The sequence below is a fragment of the Lissotriton helveticus genome, chromosome 2_1 (genome assembly GCF_964261635.1).
Source record: "Lissotriton helveticus chromosome 2_1, aLisHel1.1, whole genome shotgun sequence".
NCBI lineage: Eukaryota > Metazoa > Chordata > Amphibia > Caudata > Salamandridae > Lissotriton > Lissotriton helveticus.
In genome coordinates this window covers 1,456,281,633-1,456,301,711 of record NC_136059.1, presented here as the reverse complement: position 1 = coordinate 1,456,301,711, position 20,079 = coordinate 1,456,281,633, and the positions used below count along the sequence as shown (strand labels likewise).

At 46.8% G+C, this 20,079-nt stretch overlaps 1 long non-coding RNA gene across 1 annotated transcript in view; it reads right to left on the bottom strand.

The window, feature by feature from the left end:
* The window catches only part of LOC144819797 (uncharacterized), a 232,469-nt gene that overhangs the window by 188,080 nt on the left and 24,310 nt on the right, over window positions 1–20,079 (bottom strand). Inside the window, exon 2 of the long non-coding RNA XR_013607570.1 lies at window positions 9,402–9,543. This is a non-coding gene — a long non-coding RNA (uncharacterized LOC144819797). The remainder of the gene's footprint in view (window positions 1–9,401; window positions 9,544–20,079) is intronic.

Genomic DNA, 20,079 nt, shown 5'->3' with positions numbered 1-20,079 from the left:
TATTTATTCACTCAAAAAGGTATATAATTCTCTATCAGTTTTCAGCCCAAAGTTTGTGCATTTAAAGTTATCGATCCATTTTGCTTCTCTTTTTCTCAAAATTATAATTCTTTCTCGACGTTTTCTGCCACTAACAATTGGTTGGAATCCCAAAAATATTAGGTTGCTAATGAAATTACTGTCTTCAGTTTTAAAAGAACCTTATAAGGCCACTAAGAGGAGAGCCGTGTCAATACTGAGCATGTTATAAATACCATAATCAATCCATCCTACACTCTTAATATGATACATTTTTAAAATCATAGTTCAGTTCAATTCAGACGCCCCCTTAAAGTTTTGTCTGTAATAGTCAGGCACTATGCTTATTGTTCTTTCAGTAAATAGTCATTAGCCAGGGTCTGCAGTCAATGACATAGTATGTCAGATGCTATTGGTGGAGTGGTACATATATTATGAGATCCCTATTCTGTAACAGTAAAGAGCAGGCACCTATAATCATTTCACTGTCTACACTCTGTTGCCTTCCTTTGTTTCCATATAATGATATATCTAATTCATTGCTTACCTCATTCATCTTTTTATATAGAACATGCAATAGATAAAAGGCAAATTTTCAACCAAACTTTAAAGGGTGGGCATCTATAAATGTGTTGGGTAGTGGATGGATAATACTGTGATGCAGTTTTCTTTAAAGAGGCGAGTCGTCAACTCTTTCTTAATTGTATCAGAGCTGGGGTGCCCCTGTTGTACCAGATACTGGATGCATAGTTTTCCAGCCTTTCGCTCATTTCCCTGATGTCAGAAATTGGGTTAATAATTTGGGAGTGGGGGACTCCTACCAACGTTATAAGCAAAATATGGTCACGTCAGAACACAGTTTTGAGGTAATCTCTGCTCAACCCATAATAGCTCTGGCACAAGCAGAAGGCAATCCCCTGAGAAGTGCATGAAGGTTTGGTTTCAAGCAGTACCCAACAGGTTTAAATTAAAGAACATAAATTAATAAAACTACCAACCTGAGTTAGAAAAACCTAAGGAGGATAAAGACACCAAGATCATCAATATAGGATAAGGGGAACAGGAGGCATGGATTTTCATTATTGTATTGCAAAAAGCACCTATGTAAAGCAAAGTGCCACTTAAAACAATAGTTCATGGATGACTGGGACTTAGGCACGATTTCAGGCTGACCACCATTTTACCTTTAGACTTAGGATCAAAGTGGGTGATTGCAAGTTTGGCGCAGTTACACAGGCTCTCTCCCGGCACAGCTCTGCCAATACTGCGCAAGGACTGCTACGAGTTGAACTCTTGTACACCGGACCATCCTTCGCCTTTCCCATGGCGGTGTCTGAAAAACAGGCACCACAATGGGAACAGCAAAAAACTTCTATCATAGCATGGACGATGATACCTATGCCATGATGTAGCTTTGTGGGAATACAGTCAGGGGGGCACATGTTGTTCCCCGCTGAATGTAACCCCATGAAATGACAGGCAGTGACAGAACTTGCAATGTGCTCACCGGGACTGCACTAGTCCGGCTGAGCATCTTACATTGTGGTGCAGATGCAGTGTTCCTGGGGAACATCCTTTACAACGCAACTTTTACAACGAACTACCTTTACGACGCAACCATTATAATGCAACTTTTACAACAACTTGCGCTGGGGGGCGCTCTAGGATAGGGAATAGTTTCCAACACCTTCCCTACTATCCACGGGGACTGGAGTTGGAATAGTAAATTAAACTATTCACTGTCCAGCGCCCCCCAACGCAAGTCGTTGTAACGACTTGCATTGTAAAACTTGCGTCGTAAAGGCATGCGTTGTAATAGCATGCGTTGTAACGTCATACATTCAGTGTTCCCTGGTGCAGCCAGTGATCCTCCACTGCAACAACTTTCAAAGTCGTAATGCCGTGGAGGGTGGGCCTTAACTGCGAGTTTGGCGATTCAAAAGACCAACAGAATCGAAATTAGGCCCAAAGTTACTACCATTTGGCATGATGCAGCCGAGTCATTGTATTGCGTCAAAAAAAGAGAGAAAAATTACTTCTAAGATATGCCACTGTTTTTCTTTCCCCCAGCGCTAATGTACTTTAAGCTGCCATAAGCCAGTGCACCCATCCTTGCATTGTACTGAAATGGTGTGTGCTTTCTGTCTAGCATAAGATTTGTACTGTGTCCAGTACAAAAACGATGCTTTAACATAGCTTAATACATTTCCCACTTTGCATGTGTTAGGGAAGGTTCATTCTGTGGCCAGTGTAAGTCCCTCAAAGTCAGGCATGTCATTGCTGGGTTTCTGTTGAAGCTGTTGGTTTTGGGTTTAAAAGTTCAGAGTGTGACAAGGTCTGATTTCAGGGTTGCTGAGGCTGCTTCCGACACTATATCCCTGACGACGATGGTTACTCGGTGATCAGGACCGGCCCCGTTAGTTATGGATTCTTTTGCATCGGATAGTACGTTTTTTCTCTGATGGTTTTACTGCCTACAACTAATCTATCCTGCCCGGAAGTTTTAGAACCCTATTTCCTCCATTGTTCCTCCGGCCCTGCTTTCTATGCATGAGGTAATCTCTCCCTCTATTGGAGCTGGATAATGAAAAAGACCATGGCTTCTACCAGTTGTGGGCTACACTCTAGGCCCGCTCAGATACCCAGGGCATTTGTTGTCCCTTATCCAACTCCTTAAGCGCCCTGAAGAAGGTGTGAGTGACCCTTTCACCGAAACGCGCGTCGGCACATTTTTCTACTTAACTGGCGCAACTTCTCTATAAGATTAGATGTCATTTCATGCTTTTGTCTCTTCTGTATAAAATGTTAAAATATGTATAAAATAAGTTATAAGACACTACAACAGAAAGTGCTGATAATATTACAGCAATATATTTGGAAAGTATTTGTATAAGCCATCTTGTACTGTATGTTTGACTGTCCAAAGTTCCATGAATTTTGGGCTTTGTTGAGTTGACCAGTCTGGTTTTTGTCTTGTCTAGGTGTTTAAATGGGTGAATGAATGAGTGCGGTATTGAGTAGAACGTATTGTTTAGTAACATTATTCTTGCACAAAATGTATGGTTCATAGGTCTGGTTGGATAGGTGTGTTTGTAACTGTTGCTATAAATTTGTTTTTTGTATCTATTTCATGGATTATTTATTTCAACCAACAAAATCTGCTTGTGTTCTGACTGCCTATGAAATTACTTTTTTTTTTTTACCTTTATACAATTAAGATTTACATACATTTCAGCGTATTTGACAGACATGCCTTGAATGTTGTCACATTGGTGCAGATCTTGCTGGTGCTTGTGGGTTTGCTCATGACAAGGGGGCTTCATAGAGGTGCCTATTGACAAGCGCTTGTCTACCGTGTAAGTGAGGTGTAGAATTAATTAAGGATATTTACTGTTGATGGGATTACCGATCTCTGTCTGGTTGTCTTATCTATCTATGTATTCAATTATTTGTTTATTATTGTGCTTTTGCCCAAAGTGATGTACAATAGCATTCTGTACAAAAGAGGAGAAACAACAAAGGCATGTAAAAAATGTGAACAAGCTTGATTAGAAGATCAAGGGAGGCGAATTAAGAAACACACGCTGGACAGTCTGGGAAGAGAGGCATAAATGGTGTCATAAATGAGTCCAGCAATTACATCTTACATGAGTCCTTACCAGTGGGTGAACAATTTTGTTGGGGAATGCTAGTCCATGTCATCCTAAAACCACACAATAGAAGACAAAACTATACAATAGATGAAGATGTCTTCACGTTTCAAATATGTGTTAGTGTTTTGGTTCTATTTGCATAAAACTACACACAACTGACTATTTTGCATGACTCTTAAATCCTACCCTAAACAATTCTCTAGCCCTTTCAGTTCTGAATCTAATTGACAGTCACCAGAGTTGGTAGCAAACTAAGCTCTCAATCCCTTTCTCACAAGTCATCTCCTGTCTTGCTCTTCTCCCCTCCTGAACAACCAAGGCATCATCAGTGGAAACAATATCTACATTTTGGCAGTTCCCTGTGTCTGCATGTAGTTTGCATTTTGTCAGTACATTGCTTATCCCGTTTGAGTTTGTTAAGATGTCTAAATTCTTTTTTTTTAAAATTATTTTTAGAATTATGTTTATTCATTTATCAACAAGGAAATCACAGTACAGCAATTAAAAATTCTCAGATATACAGTATCAAGCTTCATTATACATTTGGACAGCATTGTTACAGGCAATTCATCAACAAAGTGCGTTCTCCCTTCGTAACCCATTCCCATCACAGTTTCAACATTCCTTTCCACGCTTTTCCTCCTCCACACTCTCCTCATCGCGATCACTTAGTGGTTCACATATATCTCCCCTGAATTTGTTCCATGCCCCCCAGACTTTACTCCACTTTCGGGGACACCCCCGATTGGTGAATACCGTTCTCTCAGCAACCATGGCCGCGTCCATGTCCTTGCACCATGAGGCTAATGTCGGTAGCTCCGCTGAGCCCCATCTTTGTGCGATATTACGCTTGGCTATTGTAGGAGGATGGATATCTGACCATGGTTACCCCAGATTTTTTTGCCTAGTGTTTAGCTGGTTTTCGACTTAGTTGGCCTGGGATCCTGCTAATCAGGACCCCAGGCAATCTGCTCTCACTGTAAAATGGACTCCATGTACTCTGGGTACATCTCCAATTGGTATTTGGGTCACCTTATCAGCCCCTGTACAGTGTACCATAGGTACCCAGGGCATAGGTGCACCCAAGGCCTACCAGGGGCGGCAGCATATCTTTTGCCACCCCTGGCTGGCCATCCAAACTGACACAACTGGCTGATCACTCAGCTGGGGCAAGGTCGTGTAATCACCCCTTGCTTAGATATAGTATACCTATGTCTAAACCTATATCTGGACACATATAGACCTATAAGTCACTCCTATGGCAGGCCTTAACAATCCTGGAGGCAGAGTGCTTGGTTTTATGTGAGATGGTGCTCTAGCATGAGCTGAGCCTGTCTGCAGCTTTCGGAACCATGTCCTTATAGCTGTTCCAGGACATTGCCATACCATATACTCTTAAGTGCATTATAATCCTCGCGGTTAGATACTATCTTTGGTTTGGCTTTATCAAAACATGTCGTCTAAGGTGTCATATGCTTTGGAATACTACCCCCTCGCTAGTTCTGGCGAGGGGGATAGCATTCCACCCTTCTAGTGGGAGAAGACATGTTACTTTCCTTAAACGCGGTTAAAATCAACCAGAGCCTCAGCATCACAAAATGTATGCTGCTGCCACAGACACAAGTCTGGCTGCCTGCTGCTGACCAAAACTCCGGCAGGGGAGGCCTGGACAAAAGGTTTCCTGTCACAGGGAGGTGCTAACACCACCCCAGACAGGAGATAGTGGATTGGGGCAGGGAGGGCTGAATGAAACTAGACACTGCCTGGGGCAAACAAGGTGTCCCATGCATAGCCCAGTTCAAACCGGTGCTGGGGCACTCCAGCCCCAGCTCTGGCGCAAAACTGGACAAAGGGAAAGGGGTGTAACCACCCTCTTCCTGGGTCCCACCCATAGGAGGGACCTAGCAAGTAATCCAGCCCCTTGATTTGGAATAAAGGTAGGAGCTTTGTCCATAGACTTTAGATAATCCTGAATGAAACTTTTTTATATGAAACTCTGGACCCTTCGACATCCTACTCGACGTAGAAGACTGAAGAATCTCCCTTGTGGTCAAGGAGTGACCACCCTGCACAAGCAGGCACCATCAGCGCTCCAAGGTTTTCTTTGTTGTTGCTCCCGCCAGAGCTCGAACGACAGAGACCAACAAGAACCAGACTTCCAGACATCCGACAGCCCGATCCACAGCCACAGCAAAGCTGAGACATGTGGAGGCGACGTGAGACGTGGACCGGCCATCTTGGAAAGCCAGCGAAGTGCTTCCTGTGCAGCTCCCGAGGCACCCTCGAAGCTGTGCATTGGGGATTGAGAAGCCCCAGGCCCGAGCAGCTTTTTCACCGAAGATCACCTCTCCACACTCACCGAGTGCTGCTGCGTGGGGCCCTTTTGCATTTTCCTGCTCGACGCGTCTGTCCGGTCACTTGCCTGTTGGCTAGTGGCCTCTCTGACAACGAACCTACACATTTTCACTGCTGGTCTGGTTGCTCCAGACTGGCCCTTGCTCCCCTGAAAAGGAGCATCCCATCAGACCTTGCTGGTCTGACCCAGAAGCCATCTTTGATTCCTGCGAGGGTTACATTTGCCAAGGCCTGTTGACTCTGAATCGAGATCCGACAGCGCCGACAGCGAGAGCCTTCGTGGGACAGTCCGTGCCCAGCACCTGGTCGTCGTCGATACCTCCTGGTCCACGTGGCAGCGGAGACAAGCTTCACGACATCACCTGATCGCAACCCGACATCGCCTGGTTCCTTCCTGGTCACTGGCTAGTGACCCAGACTCTGTCCCCTCTGCTTTCAGGTACTCTACATCTTCGATCCACCCTTGGATCCAATAAGACTCTTCTCTCCTGGTCGCCTGCAGCATCTTTTCACCAAGGCTCCATAGAACTCCACGACGGAACCCAACACACTTTTACACCTATGCACCCGCTTCCTGTGGGTGAGGTAACGCAAGTACTACGGTGCTCCTGTAGAGATTTACATCCCTAGTGTCCTAGTTTTAAGTGGTTAAGTTCTAATCCAGTCGGAAGACTCCAAATCTGCACCTTTCTAACTTTTACGCACCATTGACTTCTATTGGTGCACGCGTGTTCATTTAGTCACTGCACCCGCATCCTGTGGGCCTCCCACGTCCTAACTGCTGTTTGTCCCGTGTAGCCCCAGCGATTCTCAAGGCCCTAGGCCTTACCATTGTTTGTGACGTGGTTCTTATACCACTATTTTAGTATATGGTTTTAGGGGCCACCGGGCCTATCCATATTTGGGCAACTTTTGTATGTTATATGAAGTTCTTTGTTTAACACTTGTGCTTCTGCCCTCATAAAGAGTACAGAGGATTATTCTAGTAATAAATACATATATTTTATAATATATAACTTGTGTGGTGTCCTTTCATTTGGTATTAAAGGGATTGCATATGGTAAAACAGCTGGCTTCACATGCCCTCTTGAGTTTAGCCTAAGACTGCTTTTGTCCATGCTACCCCTAGGATAGCTGGTCTATAAGGTTGACTTACAACCAATCACCATAAGGGTCGTTTGGACTGGTGCAAGGTGCTCACTAGAAAAGTGAACATCATATACCAGGCCAACTTCTCACAGCTATCATAATCCCTAAAGTGGCCCAGTCCTGTGCCTGGTGAGTGAGGTCATTTGGCTCCCAAACATTCAACAAACAGCGTCTGGGCTCCGGTACTAGGGAGGCGTCCTCCGTTTGGGAAATCATTCTCATCACTTTTACCCAGAAATCCATGATTTTGGGGCATTGCCATATAGTATGGAAAAAGGTGCCTTCGTCTCCACAATGACGTAAGCAATACAGGTGTGGTGTTTTACCTATCTTGTGTAAGGGGTGTCTGGTGTAGTAAGAGCGGTGTAAGATTTTCAGCTGCACCAGTCTGAGTCGCGATGGTATACCCACCACCCGTGGGGAAGCCAGTGCCTCCTGCCATTCAGTCTCGTCAAGGTCTCCCACGTCTTGGGTCCATTTGTCCCTAGGGGGTCCAGTGGGGTCCGGCAGGTTATTGACCTACTTCCGGAATGTAAATGATGTTGCTTTCTTAAACATACAATCTGTCAGCAACCTGTCCTCCAGAGGGGATGCCTCTGGGACATTGGTGCCAGGTGGTAATGCCGCTATCAGTGCGTGCTTTATCTGCATGTACCTAAACATTTCGGAGGAGGCCAATTTATATTGTCGCTGAAGATGCGCAAACGTGATAATTTCCCCCGAGATGTTTCCATTCTTGACTCGATTTTGACACCACAATATTAACCAAATTAACCAATGGAACCTGTGGATTCTGTATGAAGAATTTGATCACTACTAAATGGTTGTAGAGTCACTCGGCAGACTAATTGCATGGGTAACCGGGTTATAGAGGCCTCAGTGAGGTGTTTGGTATCACCTTCAGTTGTGAAAGAAGATTGGGTGGGTTGTCTGCAGGTCTGTGTTTTCTCCCTCCGTCTTGAAAGATCGGAGTGAAAACCTTGCTAGAGGTAGTCCAGAGTTTAACGGGTCACAGAACTTGTTAGTCCCTAGTTTGTGGACTATGTATGTCTAAAGAAGATTGTGAGATGTTTACTTTTTCAATCAGTACGAATATACCCTTGAAGAGTGTAAGTGATACTATGCTGATGCACTGCTGTACCTTTCTTCCAGGCGTAAGACTCAGAGAGCAGTTGTTAATTTAAGATAAGAGTCAGTCAGCAATGCAGTTATTATCACCGAACAATAGAGAAATGAATTCCTCAAAAGTGAAAAAGATCTTCTGAAAATAACTAAAAAGACCTGTTTTTTCCAAAATTCACTGGTTGTAGGTCAATATGTGTCTCCTGGCATTCATGTCAGCGCAGCTGAGCTGTGTTTTCTTGTACCAGGTAGCAGCCACTTATGACTGTCCTGTTAAAGTGCATCAGCATATGCGCACATCTGCTTCACGTGCTGTATCTAATGCTTAATTTTGCTGGTGTTTGTTGTGGCTGAATACATGGACCAGGAATTACATATTGCAGAAATCAGATTGCAGTAAATATGATGAGACTCGACTGTCCTTGGCTGTGCTCCATATTTGCTCGCTCCCTGCAGATGCTCATACTTTCCCACACCAAACACGCATACCTTACTTTGATTGAGGCAACTCCCAAGCAATAACAATTGTGCAATGGTCTGCCCATCTTGTATCAGCAGGAGAACATTTACAGCCATCATTCTTCAATCGTTCACCTATCTACCTTCAAGACACCAACTCATCCAGATGTCCACTTCCAGTACTCGGTACAAAAGGGGGTGGTGATGGACGGAGCATCTGAACCAATCAAACTCTCACACCCAGTCAAAAGATCTGGGTTTGATCCATCACCGCTTTTGGCCGCCATAAGTGTGGCAGGGTTTGCTCAGACGTGAGTCCCTTGCTCACTTTGCCACTGGATTCAAGCAAGCCGGGCTGAAGGCGGCTGTAATGCCAGAAACCGGTCCTCGGAAGCTTGTTTCCGTTCCAGGGAAGACATGGCTTGGCAGTTCGGGCTGGACTGTTCCCATGAGGCACAGGGTCAGACTGATTTGCATATAGCCATGTCTGAACTGGGTGGCAGAGTGGGCTAAAGAACGGTGATGGATTAAACCCAGATCTTTCGACTGGGTGTGAGTGTTTGATTGGTTCAGATGCTCCGTCCATCACCACCCCCTTTTGTACCACTTCCAGTACTCAGTGCTTATCATTTATATCTGGGGTACCTCAATGATCAAATTTCTCCTTTGTCATATTCATCCTCAACTGTAAGCCAGACATCAGCTCCATCAGGTTCGATTGTGAGCGGTGGGAGTTCTTCGACCAATAGTTATTGCATCCGAATCAGGTTGGCAGTGTCTCTTTCTGCTATAAAATAAAAATAATCCTTTCATCCAGTAGATGCAGATCCTTAACATTAAACTAGAAAATGTGAACACATTGTTGCAATTTCTGTTTTGCCTACCATTTAAAATTAGAGAAGAGCTCTCACAAGAAGAGGTTATTATGGATTATGGGAAATGTAGTTTTAATTCTAAACACTTGAATTACTGTTTCTCAAGAGTCATAAAAAAATGTAGACAGAACTGCGAGGCGTTCAGAATTTTAACAGGTTAGTAACATATGTGTAAAATGCAGGATAAAAAGATTACGCAATAAGCAGAGGAGAGACTGAAGAGAGGCATCAGGTTTATTTCATACATCACAGCCATAGTATGTCAACTGCCAGTTCAGGAGCATGCAGGCTCCTCACTCTACATTCTCGAACTTTATGACCACAAGTTTCCACTGTTCTAGTCTCCCATACTATGTTCTGTTATCTTCTTCAGTGCAAGTGACATAGTGATGGACAGATACCACACATCTCCCTTTTTTCACAAAAGATATTTTTCTCAGATTCCCACCCCAGAAAACATAGAAACATAACAGTGAATAACGCATTTGAAGAAAGACAAGCAAATTAAACAAGTATGTTAAGTAAGGATTTTCATGCATGGCTTCATAGAGTTAAAATTAGACGTGAGTACCACATTCCACTTCCAAGGATCAGGTGAAGTTAACAATGTAATAACTCTCACTGTATTGCTTGACTAAGTAATCTTTTAAGAATCTCAGGGTGGTGAGTCACTAGTCCACTTGATCTGACCTAAACCAGAGTTGTCCACCTTATGTAACACAGGACTGTTATTCTTATGCCCACTTTGTGACTTTGCTTCACTGTTCTTTTCACGCATCTCCCCATTGTGTCTAGGCCAGTAATGTTTCACCACTCTCCCCAGACTCCATATTATACCATCCTTGTGTCTTGATCGCATTGTGAAAACGTTATGAATTTGATAGGTTGAGTGAATTTTTACCATAGTTTGTTGCCAGTTAGAACTTTCACTCATACCCAAATCATTCACTTTAAACTCAGTAACTTTGGTCTAATGCAATTTGTCAAGCCCTTTTTACGGGCTACCCACAACTCCAACTCCTTTTTCCTCCACTGTTGACCTACATCAACAATCACCCAAACTTTGGGCCACTTCATCCACCCAGGTACGAGTCTAGAATTGGATTTCCTACTCTTTAACAACTCAATGCTATTAATACCGGTTGACTGATGAAGAGTTAAGTGATACGTCTCTATTCACCTCCACACCTCATCATTCCAGCTCAACTTATTTGATCTTGCCAGCTGAATGCACTCTTGTGTGTGTATTTTTAAAAATATTTCTACTGCCCCATTGATTTCTGGGTCATACCAGACACTAACTTTGCGTGTTATTCCATTACATTTTATAAATTCCTTCATTTCTTGGGAGCAAAACTGAACAGAATTATCAGTTGAAAGGGTGTTGGGTAGTCTCGCATGTAAAAAAAAACCCTAGCAGGAAAGTTATAACTGAGGTCGAACTAATATCAGAGACAACTTTGATTTCTGGACATCTTGAATATACGTTGGCTAAAACTAGAATGCATGGGGAATTCTTTTCTCCCATCAGTGGCCCAATGATATCCATTGCTACATCCACCTAGTCACCTTAAAGTAGGGTGCAACACTGTATGAGTGGAATGTTCACTGTTGCTACCTTATCACTGGTGGAACAAGCTAAGCAATTCCTTAACTCTTTCCCAATCAGTACATCCAACCCTGGCCACCAAAAGTCTAACTTCAACCTATGCTTGGTGTTGGTGATACCCAGATTGCCTTTGTGTGCTATGTCAATCAGTTTATTTTCCTGGAGGTTTCAGGAGATATCAATGTTGTGCCTCTGAAAAGGCATCCATCTATGTCTGAAAATTCTTCTCTGTCTATCCAATATGGCCTCAGCCACTCTTCACTCTTTTCTACACTATCCTACCCTTGGATTAACACATCTTGTATTTTACTTACAATGGGATCTGCTTATAACTCTGTTTTCCAATGTTCCTTCTCAACCATCACATTAGTGATCACACACACACTTTCTTTGTACAATTCTGTATCCTCACTTTGGATATCAGAGGCTTTCTCTTCCTTTTCCGTGTCATCAACCAATCAGGACAAGCAATCTGCAGCAAAGTTCTGTGTGCTTGAGATGTATTCTACATCAAATGTGTACTCTTAACAAAACCCCTGGGTTAGATGGCCTCCCTATGGAGTTTTATGCAGCCTATGTCACGCACCTGGTGCCCCAGTTGGAGTGCATGTACCGCGTCTCACTGGAGAGGGGCACATTACCCTCAACCACATCACAAGCATTAGTAATATCACTACGAAAACTGGGTAGAGACCGTATAGACATCATGGCATATAGGCCCCTGTCGCTCCTAAACAGAGAATATAAAATAACGAGCAAAGTGCTGGTGAGCAGTCTCCTACCCTTTCTCTCAAAACTCATACAGGTAGATTGATGCAGATTTGTGCCCGGACAGAGTACATCTTTAAACATACTCAGAATCTACCAAGTAATGTGGGCGATCCAGATCATTTCCCCAATGCAGGGTGCCTCTCCTTAGACCGATTGTGATCCCATCTCACCTGCTACTTTCAAAACACTGAATATGCTACTGACTGATTTAATATAGGGGAATGGCTGGGCACCGTGTCAGTCTGGCAAAATTACAACTGCTGTCCAACGCAGGTGGCATGGGAGCTCCAGACTTCAGGGCCTGGTGCATGGCGAGCCAACTGCAGTGGCTCTCTTACTAGCTAGCGCGCCGTAATCTACAGGAGAAAGCGTACACTCCTGGTATGGTTGCGCAAAACGCACTGCATACACCAATGTGACCCGGGGGAATGTCCAAATTACAAGCCCACCACTATTAAAAGTGTTGCTGATGTATTGGAGGCTGGCCCTGAAATACACAGCACCCATAACACCACATGCACCCAACATTTTGCTTCTGGGACTCCCCATTTCTGGTGGGATACTGACACATTGACCACTCTCCAAGTAGGAGCAGGCTGGGGTGTCAACTGTCGGTGCACTATTTGGAGGTGGCACTCTACTTACCCATACAGATTTTGTGCACAAACAGGGGCTCCCTGACACATTATTTCTACTACATGCTAGTCTAATAAGATAGCAGGGCTGGGCTCCTGATGGGCCTGAACCATCAACACATGTACAGGTGCACTTGATATACCAGATGGGCACTGGTAGACACCGGAAGTGGTGGTTGGACCAAGGCATACGGGCACACATACCCTCACCCCATCTCCTCTGTGGGCTAAGTGGGACATGGACATGGGCAAGGTTCTGACCAACAAAGAATGAGCCTCCCTTCTCGCGTATCCAAGGGTAGACTCCTGCAACTCCAGGCTTAAATTCATACAATATATGATAACTCAAAGAGCATATCTTACACCACATTGACTACACACAATGTTCCCGGCAGAGGCAGCGAACTGTCCAAGATGCACTGAACAAGATGCCGACCTCTTGCATAGGTTATGGTCATGCCCCGCCCTCTCCACCTACTGGACACAGATAGCGGTCACAATGCTGGAGGTAGTTGAGGGACACTCATGGACCATGGGAGAGAGTTGCCTGCTGCCACAGGGTTGAAAAGTGCAGGCAAAATTCGCTGACCAGGCGCTCATTCTGGCGTAACGCCTTATAACTAGGTGCTGGAAGTCGGCGTCCCGCCTGCATTACCAGCCCGGAGGGAGGAGATGGAATGTTGGGGACTCACTGAAAGTGGGGCACTATGCAGTAAGGAACACCGAGGACGATACCTATTGACATGTCTGGGGATCTTCTATTGGAGTCTTTCAATCAATCAATCAATCAAAACATTTATAGAGCGTGCTCCTCACCCGTGAGGGTCTCAATGCGCTGAAGGGAGGGGGGGTGCTGCTACTGCTCGAATAGCTAGGTCTTGAGGTGCCTCCTGAACGTGAGATGGTCCTGGATCAGTCGTAGATGTGCGGGGAGGGAGTTCAATGTCTTGGCAGCCAGGTAGGAGAACGATCTTCCTCCGGCTGGGGCTCTGCGGATCCGTGGGACGATGGCAAGGGCGAGGCTGGCGGAGCGGAGCGGAGCCGGCAGGTGGGAGTGTAGAACGTGAGGCGGTTGTTGGGGCATTCGGGGCCCATGTCGTGGAGAGCTTTGTGTGCGTGGGTGAGGAGCCTGAATGTGATCCTCTTGTTGACGGGGAGCCAGTGCAGGTCTCTCAGGTGGGTGGATATGTGGCTATGGCGAGGGATGTCGAGGATGCATCGTGCGGAGGCGTTCGGTATGCGTTGTAGTCGTTTCTGGAGTTTGGCGGTGGTTCCTGCGTATAGGGCGTTTCCGTAGTCCAGTCGGCTAGTGACGAGGGCCTGGGTGACCGTCTTTCTGGTTTCAGTGGGGATCCACCGGAATATTTTTCGGAGCATGCGCAAGGTGTTGAAGCATGATGCCGAGACGGCGTTGACTTGCTTGGTCATCGTGAGGGTGGAGTCCAGGATGAATCCCAGGTTGCGTGCGTGGTCCGAGGGTGTTGGTGCGGAGCCCAGTGCTGAGGGCCACCAGGAGTCGTCCCAGGCGGAGGGGGATTGTCCGAGGATGAGGACCTCCGTCTTGTCTGAGTTCAGCTTCAGGCGGCTGAGCTTCATCCATTCTGCGACGTCTTTTATTCCTTCCTGTAGGTTGGTTTTGGCGGTGGCTGGGTCTTTGGTGAGGGAGAGTATCAGCTGGGTGTCATCGGCGTAGGAGATGATGTTGATGTTGTGTTTGCGTTCAATGGCGGCGAGGGGGCTCATGTAGATATTGAAGAGCGTTGGGCTGAGCGAGGATCCTTGGGGTACGTCGCAGATGATTTTGGTGGCTTCTGAGCGGAAGGGAGGGAGGCGGACTCTCTGGGTTCTGTCGGAGAGGAACGAGGTGATCCAGTCCAGGGCCTTTCCTTGGATCCCAGTGTTGAAGAGGCGTGTTATTAGGGTGTGATGGCATATGGTGTCGAAGGCTGCCGAGAGGTATAGGAGGATAAGGGCGGTTGTTTCTCCGTTGTCCATCATGGTCCTGATGTCGTCGGTGGCTTCGATGAGGGCGGTCTCGGTGCTGTGGTTGGCTCAAAAACCAGACTGGGAAGGGTCGAGCGAGTTGTTTGTCTCGAGAAAAGCAGTCAGCTGTTTATTGACGGTCTTCTTGATGACCTTGGGTGGAAAGGAAGAAGGGAGATGGGGCGGAAGTTCTTGAGGTCTTTGGGGTCTGCTGTGGGTTTCTTCAGAAGGGCGTTGATTTCTGCATGATTCCAGCTCTCGGGGAAGGTGGCTGACATGAACGAGATGTTTATGACGTTCCAGAGATGGGGTGCAATGATGGTGTCGGCTTTGTTGAATATCTGATGGGGGCATGGGTCCGAGGGGGAGCCGGAGTGGATGGAGTTCATGACGTTGGTGGTTTCTTCAGTGCTGATGGGGGTCCAGGTGCTGAGGGTGGTGGTGGGGGTCGTTGGTTCGGTGACTGGAGGCGGATTCTGGGGTCCGAAGCTGTCGTGTATATCTGAGATCTTTCGGTGGAGGAACGTGGCGAGGGAGTTGCAGAGTTCTTGCGATGGTGTGATGTCGTTGTTGCTGGCGCTGGGGTTGGAGAGTTCTTTGACGATGTTGAAGAGTTCCTTGCTGTTGTGGGTGTTGTTGTCTAGTCGCTCTTTGAATGATGTCCTTTTGGTGGTGCGGATCAGCTGGTGGTGTTTGCGGGTGGCAGTCTTGAGGGCTGTCATGTTTGCTGTAGTTTGTTCGTGGCGCCAGGTTTTTTCGAGGGTTCGGCAGTACTTCTTTGATTCTTTGAGGGCGTCTGTGCACCATGGAGTTTTCCTGTAGCCGTTCATGCCTGGGGGGTTCTTCAGAGGTGCGAGGTCATCAGCGCAGCTGGTGATCCACTGTGCGAGGTTGTGGGCTGCATCGTTGGTTTCAGCGGTGTTTGTTGGTGGGTTCTGGCTCAGCGATGAGAGGAGCTGGTCTGTGGTGATTTTGCTCCAGTGTCTGCGGGGGATTTGTTGCGTGCGGTGGTGGGATGTATTCTTTTTGAAGGTGAAGTGGATGCATCTGTGGTCGGTCCAGTGTAGTCCGGAGGAGTGGCTGAAGGAGACGTGGTTGCTGGCGGAGAAGATGGGGTCGAGCGTGTGGCCAGCAATGTGGGTTGGGGTGTTCACCAGTTGTTTGAGTCTGAGGTTGGCGAGGTTGTCGAGTAGGGTGGTGGTGCTGTTGTCGCTGTTTTTCTCCAGGTGGAAGTTAAGGTCTCCTAAGAGTATGTATTCTGGTGAGGCTAGGGCGTGCGGGCTGATGAAGTCGACGATGGTTTCACTGAATTGCGTGCATGGGCCGGGGGTCTGTAGATGAGTGTTCCTCTAAGGGTGGTCTTGGGGTGGGTGTGAATCTGGAAGTGTAGGTGTTCGGCGGTGGAGAGTGTGTCTTCGGTGATGGTCGTGATGTTGATGGTGTTCCTGTAGACGATGGCGATTCCTCCCCCGGTTTGGTTGACGCGGTCCTTCCGGGTGATTTTGTAGACGTCCGGGATGGCTATGGCGATGTCGAGGGCCGAGGAGGCGTTCATCCAGGTTTCCGCGAGGAAGGCGACGTTTGGTGCTGTTGTGTCGAGAAGGTCCCAGAGTTCGACTGCGTGCTTGTGGATGGAGCATGTGTTGAGGAGGATGCATTTGAGGTGGCTGTTGTTGTTGCGAGGTCCGGTGGGTGGTCTGCAGGTTCGGAGGCAGGTGTATTTGCAGGCTTGGCAGGTGAAGGGTCCGTGGGTTCGCTTTGGGGTGGCTTGGTAGCAGGCGGGTGTTCGTCCGGTGTTGAGTGTGGTGAGGGCAGCGGAGTCGTATCTCAATCGGGGGCTCTGGGTGCGGTGGGAGCCAGGGGTTCTGGCACTGGGCGCGGTCCAGGCGAGAACAGGCGCAGACGCGGCCATCATAAGAAGGGCTGTGGGAGGGAGGAGCAGCTGGGAGGTGGGAGCGGGGTGGCAAATGGGGACAGCGGGGGGCGGGGCCACAGTGTTGTATTATAACGTCGATTGAGTTGAGCGTTAGCAAAAGACATCGAGTTTTAGCCGTTATCATGACATTTGACGGCATCCATTTTGTATTCATGGCAGCCATTTTCTCTGCCACACTCTGCCTCGTGTCGACCATGTGCGTTGTCCTACCTCTCTGCTTGTGACCTTTGAATCTGCCCGGCAACAGTCTAATAATAGCATCCCTGTGCTTTGCCGCTGACCGTTAGGGTCCACATCTGCTAATGCTTAGCCCTAGATTGGAATGTGTTAGCCGAAACCCCAAGACTGTTAACTCCTCCCACTGATCGATTCTGCTCTCGATGTTACCTTGTATGGACATAAAATGTGCTTTTGTGCTTTGTACCGCCTTTTCTTGAGCCCCTGTGTGGGTATAAATAAACCATGTGTCCGGTAGCCCTTTGTGCTACTTCTCATAGTGCCGAAGGGTACTGTCTGAACTTTAGCACCACCTCATGAGGTGTAATAAATTCTATGTTTTGCAATTCCAGTTTCCGTGCCAACTTTTTCCTTTGGGTCTGAGGACTTCGTGCGCAGAAGGGCGAACCCCTTGCACTAGCGGGCCAGGCTGAGGCCTGTACGACAACAGGCAAGCAGCGGCGGGAGAAGGTGGTGCGGAGGGAGGCGGGGAAGGGGGGTACAGGGCACAGAAACGAAGCAAACAAGATCAGGGCACAGAAGACAAACGGGGAGAGAGGGGCACAGGACACAACAAACGAAGCAAAACAAGATCAGGGCACAGAAGAAAAACGGGGAGAGAGGGGCACAGGGCACAACAAAAAAAGCAAAACAAGATCAGGGCACAGAAGAAAAACGGGGAGAGAGGGGCACAGGGCACAAAACGAAGCAAAACGAGATCAGGAGCACAAATGACTTACTAGCGCCACAGGAGGACCGTGCGGCGGCTGGGGGGCGACCTACCTGCTGGCAGGGTCAGAGGTCGCTCCTGCTAGACACAAACTCACTATAGCCACACATAGATGACCCACAGGGAGACACACCTATGTGTTAATGCTGACCCAAGCCACATACAGAGGTATGCCCTGGGTGAACTAAGGTACTAGGGCTTTGAAAAAATAGCAATACCCGAACTTCTTCCAGACATTGCACACTACTCTCTACACGCAATGACATCTACCATTGACACACAATATAGACCGGATACGAATTCCATCCTTCTTTCTCTTTCTTTACTGTCTGCTGCTGGGAGCACACCTGTTGGTTGCTGGGTGGGGGGAGTATTAGTTGTTATACAGCTGCCATAGTTATGCACATTACATGATTTACGAACTGTTGCTTCATTCATCGACAACACTGGGCAAAATATTCTACCACTGCAACTTATGTTTTCATCTATATGTATACTCCTACATACCTTACAAAAAAGTATTGTATGTTCCTAACTTTGGGTTCAGATTGTACTTAGAGGTCACATTGTATATGAGCCTTTTTCCTTGTTTTCTTTTTTGGTTTGCTTCCTTCGAAAAATCCAATCAAATCTGTCAAATGTGTACTATTGTAGATTAGTGACCCATCTTTTAATTCTACTGGAAATTGTTTCCAGCCCTTTTCTGTAAATACCTTCTTAAGTGACTTGTAGTCTATTCTTAAGTTGAACACAGTACCCCAAATAAGGTTCTTGAATTCGTTTAGTACCCAGTACACTGCAGATGCTTCTTTTTCCATTACAGAATAGTTGACCTCACATTGCCTAAGTGCTCTTGAGGCAAATGCAATTATTTTCTCACCTTTTCCATTTTTTTGTAGCAGAACAGTTACTAGCTCTTTTGGACTGGCATCTGTTGTAATTATATTTTTGTCCTGGAACAAATGGTTTCAAGTCTGGTGCTGTGGTTAGAGCATTCGTAACATCTTTACATTTTCTCTAGTAATACCTATCCCATTCAAAGTTTACCTTATTTTTTTAACAATTTGCTCATATGGCACATTCGATTGGCAAAGTTGCTGATGAAATTACTCTAAAATTCTAGCATTCCTAAAAAGGATCTCAGCTTGTTGAAAATGGCGATGTATATGCACATAAGCGGCGTTCATTTGTGTTCACTGTACCCCTTGTTGTATGCATAACGGATATCGCGAAACACTGACTGTGTTATCCCGCCAGCATAGACCCATGCACACACGTACACGACAACCATTTTAGGCTCCATGGCCTCTCTGCCCGTTTGTTAAACCCCCGGCACCCCTCCCTGCGCGCACTGCTCATGCATCGCCCATAAGACCCTCTCCCTCTGCGTGACCCTGCTCTAGAAGTAACACTCCTGCTTGACCCACACCCCCCCCCATTTCCTCCCAAGAACACCCTTCCCCTCTGCTGACGAGCCCCCCCCCCCAGCTGCACTTGGCCTTTCGACCCGGTCCCAAGTCCTAAGACCAAGCCTCGTGGATGTACACCCCCCTTTTTCCCTGCCCAGCATAACAAAACCGTGATACGCCAGCCGAAGTGCCCGATCTTATCGCCTGCCTAACCTTTGATCTGATCATCCCCTCCTGCCCTCGTGTCCTGTAGGAATGTCCGGCTGAGAGATCACAATCTTTTGTTACATTCAGGAGGGGAGGATGACATCTGAGCGACTGGTATGGGAATAGGCCTGAAGCTGGGGTTCCAAGCATGCCTTTTCCTACTTCAAAGCGTCTTTATTGTACTAAGGAATGTTTGTGCATCATAAACATGTGTATAAAAGACGAAGCCTCAGAGAAACTGGGGGAGAGGAGTGGGTAGGAAAGAGAGAGCACCTCCTGAAGACACTATGCGAGTGTCCGACATGACAGGCTCTCCTCATGAGAAATAAAACTCTGTTCTTGTTTTCCTGCTTCCAGCGCCCGTCTCTTTATTTGGTAATTGTTCAAGATGGGAACTAAGAGGCGTCTTGCGCCAGCAGCCTGGGCATCAGGTGCGTTATGGGCTGACTTTTCCACAATTGGCGTCCCAACGCGGGGTCCATCAGCAACATAGGGTCCGGTAAGAGAGGTCCAGACGATGGGGTGAACATCTAAACGATTGGAGTATACCTGCCTTGAGAGGGCCCTCGTCCGGCTGCCGATTGAATGAACTTCACCAATTCCGAACGGACCTCTCTCAAGTGACCTACTGTCCTGACTGGAATCCCACAGGAATGCTGCGGTAAAAACATGGAGAAAGAGAACGATTGGGCGCTGGAAAGGGGAAGGCGAAGAATTGCCCACACGGTCCGGTCCGGGTAAGGTTAAGTAGGACATCTTTACGTCCGATTGGTAGGATGGCTTTATCCATCTGATTGATTGATTGATTGTACTTGAAGTATTGGTTCTCTTTGAGACATTTTCTATTTGCAAACAGCGATGAATAGGAACGTTCCTCTCTCTTTGCAAATAGTTAAGGATAGTTAATGCAGACGTTTGTCCCCCATTGTAATCCGTCATGCCTATCTTTCTC